This window comes from Tursiops truncatus, chromosome 1 (assembly GCF_011762595.2).
Source record: "Tursiops truncatus isolate mTurTru1 chromosome 1, mTurTru1.mat.Y, whole genome shotgun sequence".
Classification (NCBI taxonomy): Eukaryota; Metazoa; Chordata; class Mammalia; order Artiodactyla; family Delphinidae; genus Tursiops; species Tursiops truncatus.
The window spans coordinates 31,412,975-31,435,440 of NC_047034.1; the positions used below are offsets into that span (position 1 = coordinate 31,412,975).

Sequence of the window (22,466 nt, forward strand, 5' to 3'; positions counted from 1 at the left end):
GTAGTTTTTGGTATATTATGCTCTGGTCATTTTCTCTGAAGAAGACCTGCTATTTCTAGGTAATTCCTCTTCTTTTCTTTGACTTCCAGTTCCAGAAATGACGTCTGCTGAAGGAGAACATGTTCTAGCAATGAAATCTTCAAGACTCCTGCCGCTGCTCTGTGACTGCGACCCCCAGGTTGTCTTTGGAAGTTTCTAAGGCCTCCTGAGTAGAGACTGGAACATGGAAGGAGTCGAGAGGCAAAGGAATCCCAGCATCACCTGTAATTTTCTGAAACTGGAGGGAAAGACAAAAGACAAGACAAAAATTCAGTGATGAACAAAGCCAACCATTAAAAAGTAGAGTTCAAAACTTCAATGTTACTCTGTGATCTTATTATTAACACAGTCAATTGATTCTTCAGAAGATTTCAGAGCCACTTTTTCTCTAATTATATCCTGCCAAGTGATTCTCAGCTTAACCTAGCTATATCCAAGGCTGTGTCCGCTACATTTTCAGACTTTGGTGACTGGGGTAGTTATTACCCATTTCCTTTCCCTCACTAAAAATAAAACCCTACTCTGTAAGAAAATTAATTTCTTTGCTATCCTCCAGGCACATGTAAACAGTATATAATATAGTTTGTGACCAGACTGTGTTCTCAAGCTGTCAGTTCCCAAGACCAGTCTGAGATTGGCTGAGCTGGGCGAAGGGGGCTCCAAGTGAGGCTGGAGGAAAAGCTGACAGGTTTCCCCTCCCATTCCCATGACCAGGTGAGTCACTATAATATCTTACGTATCAGCTATGTCAAGATTACTTATTTTAAAAATTATATTAGTACGTGTACCTCCATTAGTGTTCCTTCATTATTAAGCTGACTGCATACAAATAGAAACCTAGATAAAATATGAATAGAACAGACATTTATACAATTTAAAATTTGGAATATTTTCTGTAATGTTTTCTTTCTTCATTAAGGAGAGTTTGCTTTAACTCATACATTTTCTAAAGAACTTCCAGTTTTCTTATGTACAACAATACAGTATCATGAAACGGGCCCACATTTACTAATCTCAGATTTGGAGAGGACTCCAGAATCTTCTAGCTCCCGAGCATGTGAACTATTAGAGACTGACCATTATTATTTTCTCTCTGACTTGGTCATTTCCTTTTTGCTAATCACTCTTAGAATCCTTAAGTGCTGTCCTCTCCACTTGGAGATTTTGCGTTGGTCCTGGGGCACTCTGCTTTGATTCTGATTTTTCTTCTTCAAGTGCCTTCTTTTTTTCTTTAGGTGGACTACTAACAGTAGAATTCATCTGGGGACGACCTAGTAAATGAAAATCTGACTGATCTATACCAGCCATTGTGGCTAGCTGCCCAAGCCTGGACCAGAGGAGGAAAGGAGAAAAGACAAAGGTTATTATAATCACAGAAGAGCAGTTTAGATTTCCCCAGACCTACAATCATGAAATACTTATAAAATTTTAAAAGCCAACATCCTACTCCACACTATAAGCCTCTCTCTCCCCCAAATTCTCAGCCCTTTCCAGATTCATCCTCTAGGAAACATCCCACTGTCTCACTAGCAGCTTCAACATGTACCACGCACCCCGTCCACTGCCAGTCACACCTCCATTCCCACACTTCTTTACCTTTCCTCCAGTTTCCAAGAATGTGTGTGTTCCTTCCTTCCCAACACCAACTCATTCACTGACAAAACACCACTCCATCAACTATCAATCTCCACTTCCCTCTTTCAGCAAAATTGCTCACGGTTGAGAACCACTGACCTATATCTTCCCTGCAGATTAATAATAATTTTTATGTCTAAGACAAAAATAACTTTAATTCAAACTTATCAAACCAGCAAAGTAAATGAAAGATAGGAAAATTCTTACCCATTCCCGAATATTTTCAATGAAAGCTGCCTTCAATTTAGTCTTTACAAAAAACTGTCCCTACTAATTACTCTGTCTACAGGTTACTCTTTTATAATGGGCTCCCCACTCTACCAAAACAGGCTCCCCTATTTGCATTTCTTAAAAAATTTAATTCCTTATTTTAAAACGTCAACTATATTACCTATAATTACACTAAATTTGGCTAAATATGGCCACGTAAGTGATGAAAATTGCTCCAGTTCCTCAGCAAACTACCATTATAGTCGCAAAGAGAAGAACGCCATGAAGAGAAATGAACTAATCCAGCATCTTTAAGGAGATCCAAGAAAGCATGGAACTTCTGAAAAGAATTCTCAATGCTGCCTAAAACACCTTCATCATCCAGGATCATGCTTGTCAATGAGTGGACATGAAGGGCTTCAGACAAAGAGAAATTTACATTTCTTAACTGGGCATTTTCATGTTCCAGCTATAAAAGAAGACGGAAAATGTCTGACATGATTTTTTCTCATTGTCATCAAAAGTAGTCTTGTCTAGTTTCAAGTAACAAAACTAAAACACTCAAAATGTAATTAATCTGTAATTAACCTAACTCTCCACCAGTAAAGACAGAGACCATATCACATAATAACAAAAACCCCAGGCACCCAACAAAGTTTCCTATATAACGCTTAGGTGGTATATAAATAAACCAAAGTTATCATTTTATTAATGATCTTTCACAAAAGATCACATTTCTAACTGGTTAAATTCATAATGGAGCCTCATTCCACATTAGAAAATTGCCTGCTTTAAGTTTCCCTTAAATTAGAAAGTGAATTATAGAATCTGATCTGAACAAAACATATTACAACTCTGCTGAATGTTAAGAATTAACTTTAGTGAGCAAAATATCTAATGCTTACGTTTAAAAGTCCTAAATTATACCCAACCCAATTTATTAAATGTACGATCACCAATGTTTTCTTTGGCTCCTTCAAAATATTCACTCCCGTGCACTCTTCCCCTTCCGCTCATCACCTATGCACTTAAAACCCCCTATAAGCTCAACTCCAGTATTTCTCAGAAAGGCTGTTACGTTCATGATGCCCCTTTTGCCTTATATAAGCAGGTGCTCACCATTTATTGAATGAGTGTCCGCCAATCCAGTGGATGCACTTTGAAAAATTCCTGCCTACACTCAACCTCTGATAAAGTATATTTAGATACAACTTTTTAGATTATGCCCTGCTTTCATGCACATTACCTAATGTAATTCTTATAGTATATATTTTTATCTTTCATTGCATTCTTAGAAGTTTTCCAATATCTTAAATTTATTTAAATGATTCACTTTCCTAATTCATTGCCAGGAGAGTCTCATCATGTCTTTTATGCTACTGTATATATAGTATATGCACAAAAAGTGCTTTCTTGAATCAAAGAATCATGAACAGAACATAAGCTAATGTCATAAAGCACGCACGCGCGCGCACACACACACACACACACACACAACGAGATTTTCACATTTTTAAAAACATGCTTTCTGGAATATAGATCATATGATCACTAAATACCAGTAAATGCAAAAGTCCGTATGATACAACCAATTTGCAACATATTACAGTTTTAGTTTACAAGCTATGTGTATATGGATTAAAATCAAATCAAAATAAAACCAAAACACTCCCAAAAGTATAAGAAATTGTTTACTTCATTGACTCATTTATCAGCCTTCAGTCTTATTACTCTTTCCTCCTTTAACTGCTTTAGGCACTCCTCCAGGTTTTCCTAAACAAACAGAGTAAATGTTATAAGTAATTCGTAGTATAATATCCAAAAGCCTTTCCAGCTATTGGTCTCATCAGGATTTAGGGGCAGAGCCAGAAGTGAACTCAGATTTTAGTCTGCTACTGGTAATATCATACCATGCTCGTGAAATGAATTATCAAAATCTATCAAATTAGCATAGTAAAGATTTATTTAAATTCCACTTTTTCCAACATAAATTTGTGGCAGCCCATCATAAAAGGCATATGCGTATAACATAGCAAGTCAGAAATAAGAAGACCAAGAAAGAAAAATTCTATTTTTATTTGTGGGTCCCTTTATAGCAGGAAGTCCTATTAATGAACATGCTTAACATACCTGAATTGCATAACTGCAGATTCAAAAGGATGTTTTTAAAAAGTAATCACTTTTAAAGCAATTTACAGTCAAGCACTGTTCCTGGAGTTCCCTGGGTATCAAATAATCTAATCATCAAAACACTAAGAGGGGGCTTCCCTGCTGGCACAGTGGTTAAGAATCCGCCTGCCAGTGCAGGGGACACAGGTTCGAGCCCTAGGCCGGGAAGAACCCACATGCCGCGGAGCAACTAAGCCCGTGTGCCACGACTACTGAGCCTATGCTCTAGAACCCACGTGCCACAACTACTGAAGCCTGCGCGCTAGAGCCTGTGCTCCACAATAAGGGAAGCCATCGCGCCGCAACGAAGAGTAGCCCCCGGCTCGACGCAACTGGAGAAAGCCCCCGAGCAGCAATGAAGACCCAACGCGGCCCAAAATAAATAAATAAAATAAATTTATAAAACAAAAAACCCTACGATCACTAACTCCATGTTATTTTACAGATGAGGGAAACAGAGGCAGAGAAGTAGAGTAAGTAGAGCAGCACAGCCAAGGTCGCACCACTAAGTAGCAGAGCCACACCGTGGACTCAGGAAGCTGGGTGCCATTCCTGCTCACAGAGGTGGTAGTCTTCCCATTCACCAAGGTCACTGAAATAAAATGAACACTGATAAACTCTATTAGGAGTTTTAGGAACTAAGACACTTTGGTCCGTGAAGTGGGGACACTGCTTGCAATAGGCAGAATTCTAACAGAGCCCCTAAGACTCCTACTTACTGAAGTACACAAACCTTCCACTTATCCAATCAAACTCTAAATCTAGGTGCTGTAGTGAAGGGATTTTGCAGATGGAATTAAGGTTCAAAATCAGTTGATTTTTTTAAGATAGGGAGATTATTCTAGGTGGATATGGCCTACTCAGGCACCCCATGAAAAGGACCTGAACTCTTCCTGAATTGAAGTACAAAAGGGACAAGAGGGAGACTCTCCATTGCTGGCTCTGAAGAAGTCAAATGCTGCAGCAGGGAAGGCAAGCGAGAGGCCTCTAGGAGCTGAGACTGTCCCCCGACTGACGGCCAGCAAGGAAATGGGGACCTCTGTCCTGCAACTGCAGAATCTGAATTATGCCAACAAGCCGAAGAAGCCTGGAGGCATTCTTTCCCAGAGCCTCTGGATGCTAACACAGCCTGACTGACATCTTGATTTCAGCTCTGTGACCCACACAAACTATGGTGAACATCCAACGTTTGGGGCTCAATGTCTTACACTTAAATTTCACGTGCTTTAACACTCTCAGGAGGGAACCCACATGTTCCCATGTGTATCTGAGCAGGAAACCCAGTCACGCTGTGCCTGGACTTCTGACCTGCAGAACTGTGAGCTAGTCAAATAGGTACTGTTTTCAGTCAGTAAGAGTGTAGTAAAAGAATTAATATTCTACTCAACCTCCAGGTTCGTGAACAAAATAAATGACTGTCATTGTTGTAGGCCACTGTTTCGGGGTGGTTTCTTATGCAGCGATAAACAATCAGAATACCTATACTTATGAAAACAGTACGGTATATTTATACCTTTTAACTGCTCTGAACAATCACTTAAAGAATGAGGAACTCTATTATATGCCATCATTGGGAGAGGAACTGGTATCACTTTCTGGAGAGTAGCTCTTGGTACCTAACAACAATCCTACATCAGGAGTTTACCCTAAGGAAATCAAAGATGTGGGCAAAGATTTATCTACCAACATGATGTCATAAGATTGTTTATAACCAAACCCTAGAAGAAAGCTAAGAGCCTCCAAATTGGGACTGGTTTAAACAAAAACAGCTCACCGTCTGAAGGAATGCGCTATGAAGCCACTAAGAAAAGAATGACAACAGGTGTCAACCAGAGTTAATGAATGGGCTTCAGGAGTTCTTCTACATTCATAATGTATCTGTGCGTTTTTCCTGGGAGACGGTGCATAAGCTTAATCAAATTCTCTGATGTAGAAGAGTATTTAGTGACATGGCAAAATATTTTTGATACTTCTTTAAGACAAAAGAGCAGATTAGGTGTGTGTACATGCAGAGGTGCCTTTTATTTCCTTCAATGAGTTGTTCATTGTTTTCAAAAATTTGCTCAACGAACATATATTTTTATGTTCAGATCATGTTCAAAAAACTGACAGTCTAAGAACTTCAAATTCTTTAATGTTTCATTACTAAAGCCAGCCAAGTTTTCAATGGGGAAAAAGGGGAAAAAATTGCAAAATTCCTCTACTTTCAATATAATGGTTCAATAAATCTTCAAAACCGATTTTAAAGAAATTCTAAACAAATAATCAAACAAACAAAAAAACCCTCACCACAGTCAGAGGAAAGTAGAGTAAAACATCCTGACTGGTTCTAAATAGCACATCAAAGTGCAATTACATGGAATAGTTTCTCCCTCTAATGGAGGGAATTAGTACACAGTATTAAATTTTTGTGAAAAACTGTGTCCCCTTACTACAAAGTATTCATAATTCATGTCCCTTACATGGAAATATGGAACCAAAAAAGTTAGAAAGTAAAATTGCTTGATATTCTATTACTTAAGTAAGACTAATGATAAGGCTTTGGAATAATTTTCCTTCCTGTCATCTGCTCTCCTTCCTCCCTTCTGTACACCAGCTAGGGTGATTTTTCTGGGACAAAGCTCCCATCGTATTGGATATCAAATTTTATGTTCACCTTTTCTCCATTTAACATTGAAATCAATCATTTCTCATATAATCAGGGGATTCATAACCTTGATTTTTTTGTGTGGGCTACAAAATATTCCACTGAGTGGGTTTACTGGTTAACCATTTTACACATTTAAATTCTTTCCAACTTTTCAATATTATCAGACAAAATAACCGTTTTTATGCATGAAGGTTTTTTTCCATATTGAGAATAACGTTCTTGCAATAAATCCATAAAAATGAGTTTCACGTCAAAGCAAATGAACATTTTTAAGGCTCTGAGATACCTATCTCCAAACTTCTTTCCAAAAGATGTCTGAGATTTTATACTGCCATCCATCAGCGATGTATCACTTGGTATATAACCTCTACTATAACTGTTGGCTTATTTCCTCACTTAGAGTGCAAGTTATCTGAAGATAGGGGGTGTATTTTATTAAGTGTTTATTCCCAGCACCTGTGCCTAGCACAACGTAGACGGTCAATAAATAATTGCTTAATAAGGAAAATCCCTGCCAATACAAGATGTACGTGTGTGAAAGACAGACTGTGTGCTTTTCTCTAACTGGACAGATGAAAACTTGTCATCTTCTTTAATGTGCAATTTTTTTGCTTATAATTAGTAATTAAATTTCTTTTTTAGATTGTATTGTAAAAATTCAGACTCTGAGGCAAATGGGCCTGGCACTACCCATTAGCTATATAACCTTGGACAAGTTCTATAACTCTAGGCCTCAACTTCCTCATCTATAAAATGGAGATAAGCTCCCACATCACAGAGCTCTTGTGAGGATTACATGAGTTAAAACACATATAAAATTAGAAGAGTGCTTGGTACACAGCATATGTTCAGTTAAGGCTGAATGAATGAACATGTGAACGCAAGCAGTAGTGAAGGGCTTAAAATGAAATAGTCTCATCCCACTCCCACATCCAGCAGTCAAGAAGCAACCGATTCTTTACTCAGGTTTTTAATTGTAAAATACGATAATGTGTACTGAGAAGTGCTCAGGACAAAACTGTCAATGTGACAAATAAAAAAAGAATACTTACATAACCACTACTCGAATCTGAAAGTATTGATACTTGTCAGCATCTCAAAACGGCCCCCCCCATATCCTTTTCTCATCACAATCTCCTTTCCTCTTTCAGGTTAAACACCATCCTCACTTCTTGACAATCATTTCCTTTAACCTGCATTCATCCCTAACAAAAGAGTTTAGTTTTGTCAACATCTACCTTTATGTAGAGGATCATAGTATATGAAGTCTTTTCTATCTTATTTCTTTCTCTCAACATTGGTTTAAAAAATTCACCCACATTGCTGCCTGTAGCTCTAGTTCATTCAATTTTATTGCTGGATAGTTTTCCCACTGTACGAATACACAAAATTTATTTAATTTTTGACTCTTAATAGACATTTGGTTTGTTTTCAGTTTGTGCTAATGCAAATCATGGACAGGAATCCTGCTGTACTGGTTATTCTGATGCATTTACACAGGGCTGCTGGCTCACAGACTATTTATATACCTTCAGTTGATGGAGAGTGCTAAATGCTTTCCAAAGTAGTTGTGTCGATTTATACTCCAGTATAAACAGGGTAGAAGATTCCCATAGTACTCCAGGTCTACAATACCTGATACTACCACACTTTATTTATGTATTTGTCAAACTGATTGGCATGTAGTTTCATTGGTTTTGACTCACTTTTCTCTTATTACTTAATGAAGTCGTACACTTTTCTCTGTTTACTGGCTGTTTGGATTTCCTTTTGTATGACGTTTACATCAACTATTGTTATTTTTTATTATTTTTAAATTATTATTTATTTTTGGCTGTGTTGGGTCTTTGTTGCTGCGTGCAGGTTTTCTCTAGTTGCGGCGAGCAGAGGCTACTCTTCATTGCAGTGGCTTCTCTTGTCGTGGAGCACAGGATCTAGGCACGCAGGCTTCAGTAGTTGTGGCACATGGGCTCGGTAGTTGTGGCTTGCAGGCTCTAGAGCACAGGCTCTGTGGTTGTGGCGCACAGGCTTCGTTGCTCCGCGGCACGTGGCATCTTCCCGGACCAGGGCTTGAACCCGTGTCCCCTGCCTTGACAGGCAGATTCTTAACCACTGCGCCACCAGCGAGGTCCAACTATTGTTATTTTGAATTCTTCTCCATTTCCAAGTAACACTCTTACATGACTATTTTCTCACTAAATTGGAGGCATTATCTATTCATTTCCTATTTTACTAAGTAAGGGTTTAGTTCCTTTACACTGTTTCCACACTGCTTAGTAAAGTTATGTCATCATTAGTTTTCCACTGCTCAGGATCTCTTTGACTTGTAGTGATATACTTAAAAACCTAAATTGTTGATCAACTATAAATTCTCTCAACGTCACGCTTTGTAAAATGAGGACATTCATACCATCTTTCCTTCTTTCTACCTCCTGTCTACCTTCCAGACCTAGCTTTTACATTGTCAAAGTTGAAATTTATATTCTGTTCTATGTGCAGTTAAGTCTTCTGTTATTTGAGAGTCAGTAGGGAGTAAGGTTTAAGAGAACAGGCAGAGAGCCTAAACTCAAAGCCTCGATCCAACCCTAAATTAGGTACAGCCTGGGCAAGTTCCTTCCCTGTTTTAGCTTCCTTTTCACAAAAGTGGGAATGCGGCTTCCCTGGTGGCGCGGTGGTTGAGAGTCCGCCTGCCGATGCAGGGGACACGTGTTCGTGCCCCGGTCTGGGAAGATGCTACCTCCCGCGGAGCGGTTAGGCCCATGAGCCATGGCCGCTGAGCCTGCACGTCCGGAGCCTGTGCTCCACAACGGGAGAGGCCACAACAGTGAGAGGGCCGCGTACAGAAAAAAAAAAAAAAAAAAAGTGGGAATGATATTAGCACCAACCTCATAAGGCTATTCAGAGGATTAAATGAGTTAATATATGCAAAAACACTTAGAGCCTAATATATACTAAGTACATACTAGTAGTACACAATACATTTCAGTACATACCAAGTTAATACAAATACATACTAAGTATAGGTTAGTTATTTGTTATTACATGCAAGTTGACAATAAAACCGGCAAACCGAGACAGTATTGCCATTATTACAATTACATTAATATTGCCCGCTGCAGATGTACTCTCTCTGTGTATAGACTACACCTCGTTCCATACTGTGTCAGTGTCACTGCCCTTGTGCAGGGTGACCACATACCCCAAGCCGCCTTGGGCTGTTCCAGTTTATACCTGTTGTCCTGATGTTACAGCATTAGAGCACCTCCTTACACTATTGAAGTGTTCTGGTGTGGACAACAAATTAGATAGGTGGTCATTACCCCTGTGTGTCACTGAAAAGGGGGACATCTATAGTGTCAAGTTTAAGTGGATTCATCTATAGTGTCAAGTTTAAGTGGTTAAAAATCAACCATAGCTTAGTTTGCTTCAGGTTTATGTCCGTATAGCCTTTTCTCTGGAGTTCAAGTTCCTTCTCCTCTTCCTCTCCCTCCTCCCTTCCAACAGTGCCTAATAGCTAGTAAGTACAATATGCCTCAAGGTGTTTCTAAGCTCTCAATCACACAATCAATAGAAGCCTCTCCAATCTAGACTATCTGCTCTCTGCACTGAATCCCCTATTACCCTACTTCTTGGTTTATTGCCTCATATTGCTGGATTATTTCTATAAATAGCTTAAGGTGTAGCACAGGAGGTCAATTTTTCAAATATCTTTGTGTACAAAATATCTTCTTCAGCCTCCACTTATGACTGATAGTTTGGCTGGATACAAACCCCTAGGGTGAAAATTATGTGCCTGAAAAACTTTGGAGGTATCTTTCTAATGCCTTCCAGGATCCATGGTGCTGATGACAAGTATGATAAAGTCAGATTTTAACATTTTTTTTTAGGTGACCAGTACTTTTCTCTCTGGAATGGATGTATCCTCTCAGTATTTTATTGTATGTTAATTTATTTTTTCAGTATTTTAATGTTTCACAGTGAAGGATGCCTAGGTATGAGTCTATTCCTGTTTATCTTGCTCAAAAATTGAGTAACTATTTTCAATCTGAGGCCTGATGTCTACTTTCAGCTGTGGGGAATTTTGTTGCCCTTTGATAGCTTCCCTCCGTTGTTTTTCTGGGTCTGGAGTTTCCAATAGTAACATGTGGGATCTCCCAGATGCAGCCTCTCTAACATATTGCTATCACATTTTCCACTGTGTCTTTCTTTTTCATGTACTGAGAAATTTTTAAAATTGCTCCTGAATTTATTTCAGCAACCGTATTTTCATTTTCAAGAGACCTCTCTTGCTTTCTGACCATTCTCTTTTTAATTAACACCCTAGTCTTATTTTATATTTGCTAGCTCTTTTTAAACCTCTCTCAGGATACTAATTAGGGATTTTTCTTAAATTATTTTGTTCCCTAAATTGTCCCTGGTCCTACCAGGATATGTTTTCACTCTTTTTTCCCCCTCTCTCATGTTGTAAGCTTTAGTCAACTATCAGGCAAATGACAGTTATTTTCTATTGAAGAATGAGTGCAGAAAGCTCCCTGAAGTCAATAACTGATTGGTTTCTTATGCAGGAAAAAGCGGGGAGTAACTGTAATAGGATCTCCCCCAAACACAATTTTCTAGGGTGTAAAAACTCACACTAGCTGCCCTAGTTCTCGCCAGTTTCACTGTTTTCAAAATGAAATCATCTCATTTCAGGAGTGTGAGGGTGGGGCTGGGAGTCCACTCCTCCAAACACAACCCTTCAATGAGCTCCCCTATTTCAGTCACACTTTTAACTAACTCCACCCTCTCTCCTACATGCCCATCTGAGCATGGGGCTACTTCTGCAGGTGGGGTCAGAATCCTCCTCAGTTGCAGGTGGTCGCTGTGCATATTCTAGGTGATGCTTTTCCTCTGTTCTACTGCTTCAGTTTCACACTCTTCCACTTGTCTTCCGTCTTTCAAAACTATGTTGAAATCTCTTGATTGTTGTGGGCTTATATACTTAAACACTTTGATACCATCATTGTAGTGTCTCGTCAAAATGGAGAAGAGCTAAAAGGGTTCTCAGTGCCTTCTGAATCTGCTATTCTGTGGTCCCAGTGTTTAAACTGCTTGGTCTTCCCCAGTGTCTATCATTGCTTTTAGAAATACAATCTCCTGGTCTACTCGTGAAGGAAATGAATACAACACATCTAAAATGACAAGGAATGCGGGTAGATGCTCTAGGGTCTTCTCATACTCTGCCATTTACTAATAAACCACTACGTGCTACAAATTGTAGTGCTCATTTATAAAACGAAAGGGGGTAACTCTACATGAACTATAGATTTCTCCTACTCTAACGTTTCATAATTTTCTAAGTTCTTTTCTTAAAATTTCTCTATATTATCATTAATTTTAATTAAAAAAATAAAAATCTAACTTTCTCTTTTGAAAATCAAAGAGTTAATTCCCATAGTCCTACAATAATGGGATAATTAGTTCTGAAACCGGTCAAGTTTCATACGAAAAGAAAATCATATTAAATAATTTTAAAAAATTAAACATGGACTTTGTAGCACAAAGACAAGGTCCCCCCCAAATGGTGTTCCTTTATTTACTAGAAATGTTCAGCTCTGCATTAAAGTTGAAATAAAATAAATATATTATTTTTGAGGTGCAAAAATTTCTTATGAAAATCCATTTTTCTTTTCTGTCCATACAAACAAAAGTATGGAATGACATTAGAGGTCAGGTTTGTTTGGTAATATAATGTAGCTTCTTGATATTTTTTATTTTAGGAAAGGAGAATATCAAAATCAAAACTTTTTTCAACTTTACTTTTATTTAAAATGAGGCCATATTTTCCTCTTATTAAAACAGAGTTCAACTAGAACTGTCAATTTTCTCATCTGTAAAACAAGAACCCTGAATCAGCTGACTAGATTCATTCAGAACTCAATTTCTTTATCTTATGATCACTACGGTTCTCCCTAAATCTAATATACTAAGGTTCTAAGGAAAGGAAAATATATTACTAACGACATGTTTTGATTTTTATTTCTTAGAGTTCAAATGTCCACCATTCACCTTGGTCTAAGCTTAAGGAACCATTCAAGGGGATACAATGAAGATGGGAGGAGAAAACAGAACCCTCACACCAGCTGTGGCGTGTTGCAATCAGGCTGCTGTTTGAAAAATAATCTTCTCTATAGCTTTAAAGTGATAACTTTGTACCTGCAATGCTTCTTGTTTCAAACTGATTTTCTCTGGCTCTTCCTGAACACTTTCTGAGGAATCATCAACCTCTTCGATTTCTGAGGAGGAAGGACTCTCTACTGTCACAGTCACAGGAAATTCTGATGGACCTGAGTGTCACAAGAAGAAGATAGGAAACCACAGAGTTGTTAAACTAAAGTGCAAAGAAAGAAGACAAGATTGTATAAAAGACAACACAAGCCAGATACCAAATATCCAAATATTAGAGGACATTTAACAAAAGTGATCTGAGGTATCATTATTTATAAACGTCTCTCACTGCTCCATGGTCTAAAAGAGGCAATGACTAAGTAAAATTACAGGAACTTATCTTTGCTATGTTACTGTACAGACCTCTGTTGTACATGGTTAGGATTAGTAATGGGAATTGCCCATATTATTTTATTAAGTTTCTTTCACAGAAGCCAAGTGAAGATCCAAGGTAAACATTTTTTCTCAGATCAACTTTATACTGCAAATGAAAAATTTATTCTTCACCATCAGACACAAACAGTCTGGAAGAAAATGTAGTTTTACAGAGGAAAATACATCAGTAAAGGGACTGATAAAGAATCAGAAGAATAATCAGAAAGTCAACATATCTAAGCTGGGAATAATAGATGTTAGAATTTATAAAAGTAAATCACATACACATATATAACTAAAACTGACCCATCAGAAATTTCATCTTCTCATCACCCTTAAGCCAAAACTAGGGTAACAGTAATACAATTCTCCCATCAAGATTCACTGCCACTGCAATGCTGTTCAACTGGACATTTCCAAACATTTAAAACCTGACCTGGCCACAACTCCATAAAAGTCTACAGATCATAAAGAAGTGTGCTGGGATTATATAACCACGCAGAAGACAAGTCACTAGGACATCATTTTGACAACAAGCAGCAAACCCTGCAGCATAGGAAAACCCTAACAGGAGAACGCGGTACACACCCCTCTCTCTGGGCATGCAAGGGCAGGACTGACACCCAAGATGCTCTTCTCTCAACCTCAGCAGTGGTGCCTTTCACAGAGCAACTATGCAGTCTCCCAGAACCACTGGGAAGGAGAATCTGATACTGACAGTATTAGCTTGCCATGAGGCCATAAGCTAGGGAGTGTGTGTGGCCTTGGTGAGAGAGCAGAGGTTTGGGAGATGTTGCTTTATATTGGCTTTCAGATCAGGAGTTTGTACACATAGCCTGCAAACAACGTTTCTTGCAAACATATGAACGTTCTTGAGTATGAGAGCTCCATGTGAGGGGTCAGAAATGGCAGTCAAGTTCGTTTCACGGGTAACAGCTGATTTGCAGACTGGACAACAGGCTTCCTTGTTTACAGACAACCACAAGGCTGCCAGTTGTGTGCCAAATCCACACAACTACACCGTTGCACTGGGAGAGCGACCAAACATGTTTTACATGATTTATTTCAGAGACGGAAATGCTTCTTGTAAGACTCTGTCCGTTTAAAAAGCAAGAGTGACCATCTACCTTTCCCAGTTCAAGCCCTATATATCATAAATATGATAGCTAAACACCAGCAACTGATTACATACATCACGAGCTTTGATGAATGGAAAGCCCCTAAAAAGAAATCAACAAAACAAAGTTAGATCTTGATGTAAATACATCACCAGTTAAACCCAGTTAATACAACTATTTAGTATTATGTACAGTATCCATATAGAATTGTGTATAAAAATAAATAAGCTCAAAGCAAGGACCTGGAGGGCTCTGCTATGGAGAAAACTGAACACAATTCAGCCGGCTGGCTTGGTAATAACTCTCTGAACTGCTGAGAGGCCCCTTCAGTTCCTATGTTCAGGATGCTTGAGATTTCAGTCTCACTTCTTTAAATGGTGATATTAATCATTCTCTAATTTACCACCCTGTATGAGGAGGATGGACCTGAGATTAAGTGTCTCAGGAAGAAGATAGGAAACCACAGAGTTGTTAAAGTGCAAAGACTGGGGATTCAACACTATAGTTTATGCAACAGCAATTCACATCCCCATTTGGTCATATTCTTTCTACAAAACAAAAGATGCACTCACATGTATTAAAAGACAAAAATTAACTGCCATCTGTATCAATATGTTAATGTGCTTCAATCACATATGTTTTCATGAAAGTTTAAACATAAAATCACCTTTAAGATCTTGGCCATGTAATCTGCTCCCTGCCATGTCAAATTATACCCCGTGAAGTTTACTGTCTTAAGAGTGATAGAGTTCTTTATACCTTGACAAGTAACTAAAAGGAAAAAAAAAAAACGACACACACAATAAGATGAAGAGCCTATACATTTGTCAATCTTCACTTATTTGCTTTTCTTGAGTCAATTGGAGGTTTACAGCCACATTCTTAAAATCATTAACTACAATCTTCCCAAACAGGTAACTGATGAACTGATGCATTCTAAAACTTGTCAGTAACAAAGTGTTATTCCAGTTTACAGCAACAGTTTAATTCTATTCAGTACTAAAACTGAATACACTGGATACTGCAAACTTTCTTCCCAACCACTCAGTAAAGTACTACATACTTTTGAGACAAAGGAAAAAAAAGAAAAACCTAAAGAGCGTAAGACTTCCGATTTTCATTTCCAATGATACATGCCAATCTTGATGATCAATCAGCGATGTAAATGTCAACTATAAACCCAGTATTTTATTAGCTGCTATGCAGTATACTAGAGCAATAGAAGAGGGAGGACCTCAAACCCTCTGTTCCCTCAAACTGAAAGGCAGGCTTCCTTACCCCTTCAGGCCACTACTGGACACAGGGAAGGCACACTAATGTTTCAGGACCCTAATCAAGAGTCACCTGCTTTGTGATTACTTCCATGACACACCCTCACCGACACCACTAAATTTGCTGCTCCTATGGGACGTTACGTGTATTTCCTATTTAAACACATACCACAGTGCATTATAATTATGATTGCAGATAGATGAGTTTTTTGCTTTTTTTTTTTTTTTTTTTTTTTTGCAGTACGCGGGCCTCTCACCGTTGTGTCCCCTCCCGTTGCGGAGCACAGGCTCCGGACGCACAGGCCCAGCAGCCACGGCTCACGGGCCCAGCCACCCTGCAGCATGCGGGATCCTCCCGGACCAGGGCACGAACCCGCGTCCCCTGCATTGGAAGGCAGACTCCCAACCACTGCGCCACCAGGGAAGCTCAACTTTTTTGCTCTTTACATCTTGCTATTTCCCTTCCCATAATATTTCTTGAAGAGAAACCATAAAAATATAAACAAACACAAAAAACAGAAAATATACAAAACATGTGGTTTGTGGCTTAATACAAACTTAAATAAGATTAATTCTGACAGTATCCAGCATGACAAACTTCCATGGTACAAATGAGAATGGACCAAGGTTTGAGCAGGTACAGGAGACAATCCAGGCATGAACAACACCAAGAAAAGGTAGATGGGAAAAGGTAGACAGACATGGTGAGTAGGAAATCACGAGACCAGTCCGATGGGAAGAGACTTAAACAAGACTGAAACTCACTTTCTAAACCTCCATCTCCAACTGGAGAATTCACAGGACACAGGTGCACCAAAGAAGCCAATTATTCAATCCCTTTAATGGGGAGGAACGGTTTAAACTTTTTTTGGTTTCGTTTGCCCCAAAAGCACCCCAAAAGCAACTATCAAATTTTGGGAGGACACAATGAAGGCTTACCTTTGTTAACATAGTTAAGTCTCTCTCTCTCACAACTAGCCCACTTAGCTCCACGTTGCTTAGCGCACCCGACGCACCTACACAGCATTTATGAGCTTTACACAACTGGAAGGTCACATCTTTATTCCATATCGCAGGAACACGACTTCTGTAAACTTTATTTCTGTCACAACCTAAAGCAAAATTATTGTAAAATGAGTGATTTAAACCATACATTTTATCATCATTTAAAAGTATCTAAATAAAAACAAAAGCATCTGCTCTGTGCTAAGGATTAGAAAGGACTCCTGCCCTTAAAGCCTTCATTAAGGAGGGACATGTATAAACTCAAAATTTCAATCACATGAGATAAATAAATGTAACCTTTATACGCAGAGGTTCCTATGGAGGCAAAAAGTTATGTCTAAGTGATGGCTTCATGGTAACCCTGAAGTACAATCTAGAAAGATGAGGCTATGCAGAGTTGGAGTAGGAGGTGCATTAACTGCAGAAGGAACATCTGTGAAAACATACTCAAGCCTGACTCCTGCTGGGCACTGTAAATGCTGCAGGTGGGGATGACTATGGGCCAGGGGTCCAAGTACAAGTAGAGACAGAAATGAAAATAGAGATGTTGGCCGAAGCAAGCCTGGGAGAGAGCATGGCTTGTACCCCACAGGTGATGAGGCCTGGGGCTACCACTGGCTGAGTAAGGGTGCCTCCGCTGATTAGAAAAAGGCACCCCACTGCTGAAGGACCAATTAGATTAAGGGAGTGATCACAAAAAGCTCCCCTTCTTCAGGGCAAAGAGCCCTATGAGGCTTGGCCAAACACAGTTCAGACTACACGCCTCTGTGCAGAGCACACACTGGGCGGCTAGTATGCACTAACTCTGTGTGGGCAAGCCATTAGCAGCATTATTTTAAGCACATCTTTTTATGGTAGAAGATCACTCAACACGAGTAGGCAGATGAACTTAGAGGAACTGAACCAGGGGCTACAAAACCACCCAGGAGTTTCTGCCACAGTCTGGGCAAAATGTAATATGGATGAAGAAGCAAATTTAGGAGAAGGCCAAAATCTACAAGCTGGACCCATTGGATGGAAGACATAAAGCAAGTTCAGTGAAGGAACTCTGAAGAGAATGGGCTCTACAATAAATTTTTCTTACATTCAATGTAAAATATTAGGCAAAATTAAGTACCGTGGCCTTTCAGGTCCCTTCCAGCTCTAATTTCTTTTGATTTCTAACTTACTACTCTGGTTAAGTAAAGTCCCTTCAGAGGTACAGAACACTTCTTATACCTGAATGGGATGCAAAGAATAATCTGACTTCTCTTCACCAGGGGATGAATTGAACTGTCCTTGCAGAAGAGATAACAGATGGTGTGAACCCCAGATCCTAGAAAAGGGCCAGGCACATGATAAGTATTCAGCTTTTCGAAAACAAATGAACAATCATTTCCTCTCCTAGATCTTCACACCCTTCCTCTGCTGGCTACTTTCTCTCAGCTTATAAACATCCTCAAATATACCCACTTAAAAAACTCTCAGACCTATGATTCTTTGGATATTCTTGTGGATAACCTAAGTCTCTACCCTGCCTTCAAACACCTGTCCTCCCAAAAGCCCACATCTGTACCTTGGGCCCAGACCTATCTACCAGGCCCCTCTAAAGCACTGAAGATGAAGTAAGATCCTCTCGCGACCCCCAATCCCTTTCTACTGTGCTCTGTATCTCTCAAAAAGATGCAGCTGTAAACTGTCACCCACGCTTGCTGCCCTCCCTTTTCTAACTGGTCACCAGGCCTCACCCATTCTCTCTCAGATCTGCAAAACCCGGTCCCACCTTTTATAACTTAAGTGGGACCCTTAGATTACAATTCACCCTGCACCCAATCAACTGCCTTCCACATGGAGGTCCAAGTGAGCCTCTAAACCAGAATTCCATTTCACTGTTCTTTGGTGTTTCCTGCAGCCTTCAGGATAAACATCCAAACTTCTGACAGGACAAACAAGGCGCCTTTCTGTTGGGCCCCGCTAAGTTTTCAGTATCAACTCTCATTTCTCTCCCAAACCCTGAGTTCCAGTCCTGTATATTAGTTTTGCCATATTTTCTTACATTTCTCAAACTTCAACACACACTGCTTTCTCCTGCCACCCCAGGAGCTTCTACATATCCTTAGAAAGGACGGCACTTCCTCCAAGAATCCTACCCTGAACTTTCCCTTCCAAGTTTCTGTGCTCTGCAAAGGGGAAGGATGGCGGGAAGGGATACATTAGGAGTTTGCATTAACATATACACACGACTATATATAAAATAATCAACAAGGACCTACTGCATAGCACAGGGACCTCTACTCCACACACTGTTACAAACTGTACGGGAAAAGAATCTGAAAAGTAATGGATATATGTATAACTGAATCACTTTACTGTACACCTGAAACTAACACAATATTGTAAATCAACTATCCTCCAATATAGAATAAAAATTAAATTAAAGAAAAAGAGAGATTCTGTGCTCTGTAGCAGCAGAACTCACTTCTTCCAGAGCACTGACTCCTGTGCTTGTGTTTACTTGCTGCCCAGTAGAAGGGAAGATTACCTAGGGCAGAAGCATCGTCTCCAGCAGCCCTTGGTTCTGACAACTCATTCATGTGCCAGGATACTTTACACACATAACCTGCTTAATTAATTCTAAGAACCCACAGAAAGAGTGGTTTTTAATGTCATTTTACAAGTGTGGGGGTTGTAGTGCAAAAGAAACCTGTCCAGGCCACAGAGAGCATCAGCCCTGGAATTCAAACCCTAAGCTGCCTTGACACCGGTGCTCTTTCCACTATATATGATACACCTATTGAAAAAAATTTTTTTTTTCCTGAGCCCTGTTGGAATGGAAAGGAAATGAAGCTGGGATATATCCATTTCCTAATCGCTTTGGTGTGTACCAGGCAAAGTCATTCAACAGACCAGGTAACATCCGTGCAACAATTAACGATGCTCCAAACTGTGCTAAGTGTTCTACTTTGTAGAGTCTAGAAGCATTAACACAGTGCATCCTTGTAACCACCACGGAGGCTGGGTCCTGTTAAGCCCATGCTACAGATGAGAACACTGAGACCTTGAAGCCTTAAGGCACTCGGCCGGGGTCACCGAGCTGGCAGGAGTCCTAGGCCGCACGCCACATCTAGTGCACGCACACCCGGGCACTGCGCACCGGTTCTAGTGCCCACCCTCCACCTTTAACCATTTAAAACCCCGCTTCTCAGCGCCCACACGAGGGCCCCTAGAAGCGGGAAGTACAAACCTGTCTCGACAAGCCGTGGCTGGAAGAAGCTCTGGATACAGATCAGGGGCAGAGGGTGCTCAGGAGCGGCGCCCAGTCTACCCCGCGGAGGCGGTCGGCATTAAGTCCAGCAGGCCCTCCCTCAGGGAAGGCCGCACGGAGTGCAGAGGCACCGAGTCCTGCAGCGCGCACAGGTCCTCAGAGCGCGAGAAGGAGTCGGCCGCGCTGTCCGGGCGCAGCTTCACCGAGTGATCAGGGCCTGAGCGCGGCCTCGGGGACTCTGGCTGCAGACAGGATGCCCACATTCGCCTGGGGGCCCCGGCTCGCCTCCCGGCTCCTCGGGCGCCCACCGCCCGAGGGCTGCGGCCCCGCACCGTGCGCAGGACCGGCGTCGCAGCCAGAAGACAAAGGGCCAAGGGCCCCAGCTAGGCCGGGCCCTCCATGCCGCGCTCCGGAGCCCACGCGCGGCCTGGTGTCGGCGCGGGCATCAACTGCCTCCCGAGCCGCGGGGTTGCGGTTTAAGCCTCCGGGCGGCGCCCGTGGGGGCGGGACTCGAGGACTTCCGCGCGCTCGCCGTGCGTCCGCACGCAGACCCGCCTCCCAAGACGACGCGGCCTGAGGAGCAGCACGGAGACCCGCCTCCATGATGATGCGGCCTGAGGAGCGTGGCGGCAGCTTCGAGACTACGGCAGCGCGAAAGGTAGGCGGTGTGGAGTGATTGGGGTACGTTTGCTGACTGATCCAAACAAAAGTGAGACATGGTTGTATCAGCGCATTTTAAAAGTAGTTAAACTCCCGCTAAGTGTCTGTGCTCGCCCCGCCCAGGAGAGAGCTTGAACTCCCTGAGGGACACAGGAAAGGCTGAGTGAACGTCTGCCTGTGGTCCCTTACCTGGTGCACGGGTGTGTGAATTTCTGCGGAGAGCTCTTAATTTCTGTCGTTTCTGCTGACTTGACACGGTGGTTGGCAAACGGTGACGTGTTCCGTGCATTCAGGACATGATCGTGGTTCCTAATAATCACTATGTTTTGTCCTGACACCTCCACAGAGAATTTACTACTGAATATCCACTTTAGAGAAGAGAAACTGAGGCGTAGGAAGTGAAGTGACTGAGTAAGAGGAAGGACTCAGACAATTGGTGTTAGTAAATTAACCCTGCAAGGAGGCCGTTAGCCTGCGGTGGCTCTAGTGATGCGGGCGCCCACTTAAACCAACCAAAATCTAAGCCTGTCAGCGCCTCAGGGTGACGAACACCGCTGAGGACACCCAGTCACAAACCACCAACTAGGCGTTAAAGCCATAGCAAATCACTCGTTTCCTTGCTTTGCTTCTGCCCTTTTAAAATAAACATCTCTGCAGCTCCTGTGGCTGGAGTGCTCCTCACCTCTTCCGCTTTGTGCTGCCTGAATTGAATCTGTTTTTGCGCACATAAAGTGTTAAAATTTTAAATATGCCTCAGTTTGTCTTCTAAGATTGGCCGTAGAAGTTGGATTTGTGTCCAGTTTCTAGAGCAGTGGTCGTCCTCTGGTCAGGCCTTAGGCGTTACGTGTACAACGTTCCTCTTCTACCACCACCTTCTGGATGGCTCCACCCACTACCAGCTCCCACGCATCAGTTCCCCTAGGTGTGGTCAGCAATGGGTTTTACATGCAGCGTGCTCACATTATAACATCGCAGACACTCCTCCGTCCTCCAGCCAGCGTGTGAAGTGAAACATTACCATTCCTGTTGAAGAGTCTCTGGTGTGACCACTTTCCCAGACACAGCCACTCCCCAGCTGACCCTGGGTAACGACTCTTCTGAACTTGGTCTCCATCACTGGCATGGATGTCTTTCTATGTAGGCTACATTTTTAAGTATTTTTAAGCTGCATATCATACTCTATTTTGTTTTCTCTTGTTACTTGCTTTATTTAGTGTTATCTTTGCTAGGTTCATCCATGCTGACACGTAAAGTTCTGTCTAGTTCATGTACTTTCCTCGCTACGTAGGATTCCCATGTAGGGAAATACAATAATTTATATGTGCATTTTCCTGTGGATGGACATTTAAATTGTTTCGAATTTTAAGTATGATTTCTTTTTAAAAAAAATTTTATATCCTTTTTAAAGGTTACTTTACATTTACAGTTATTACAAAATATTGGCTATATTCCCTGTGTTGTACAATACATCCTTGAGCCTGTCGTACACCCAGTAGTTTACATCTCTCACTTCCCCACCCCTGTATTGCCCCCTCCTCCCCCTCCGCACTGGCAACCATTAGTTTGTTCTCTATATCGGCGACTCTCCTTCTTTTTTGTTATATTCGGTCGAATGTTGTATGTTTTAGATTCCATACATCGGTGATATTCTACAGTGTTTCAGAGTTCAAAAGACTCTCACAACAGAAACCAAAAGACAAGAGCCATTTTACATTGATAAAAAGCATTTTAACTATGTAGAAGCAGAAAATGAAAAGAAAGAACTTTGCATTAAATTTAATTAAAGCTTAGGGAGATCTTTGTGGTATATTAGTGAAATTATTTGTGGAAATTTAGCCATGTACATTGTGTTGGAGAGGCACCAAGAGTTCAAGAATTCTCAC

General features: G+C 40.9%; 1 long non-coding RNA gene and 1 pseudogene across 1 annotated transcript; one reads left to right on the forward strand and one right to left on the reverse strand.

Annotated features, from left to right (window-relative positions):
• Window positions 1–826: 826 nt before the first annotated feature.
• LOC117309450 (uncharacterized) lies at window positions 827–17,993 on the reverse strand. Its single transcript, XR_012330474.1, has 5 exons — window positions 17,898–17,993; window positions 16,614–16,786; window positions 12,899–13,029; window positions 3,580–3,657; window positions 827–1,366 (listed from the first exon to the last, which is right to left on the reverse strand). It is a non-coding gene; the product is annotated as an uncharacterized lncRNA (long non-coding RNA).
• A 227-nt stretch (window positions 17,994–18,220) lies between these two features.
• The window catches only part of LOC117309426 (UDP-N-acetylglucosamine--peptide N-acetylglucosaminyltransferase 110 kDa subunit-like), a 55,924-nt pseudogene continuing 51,678 nt past the window's right edge, over window positions 18,221–22,466 (forward strand).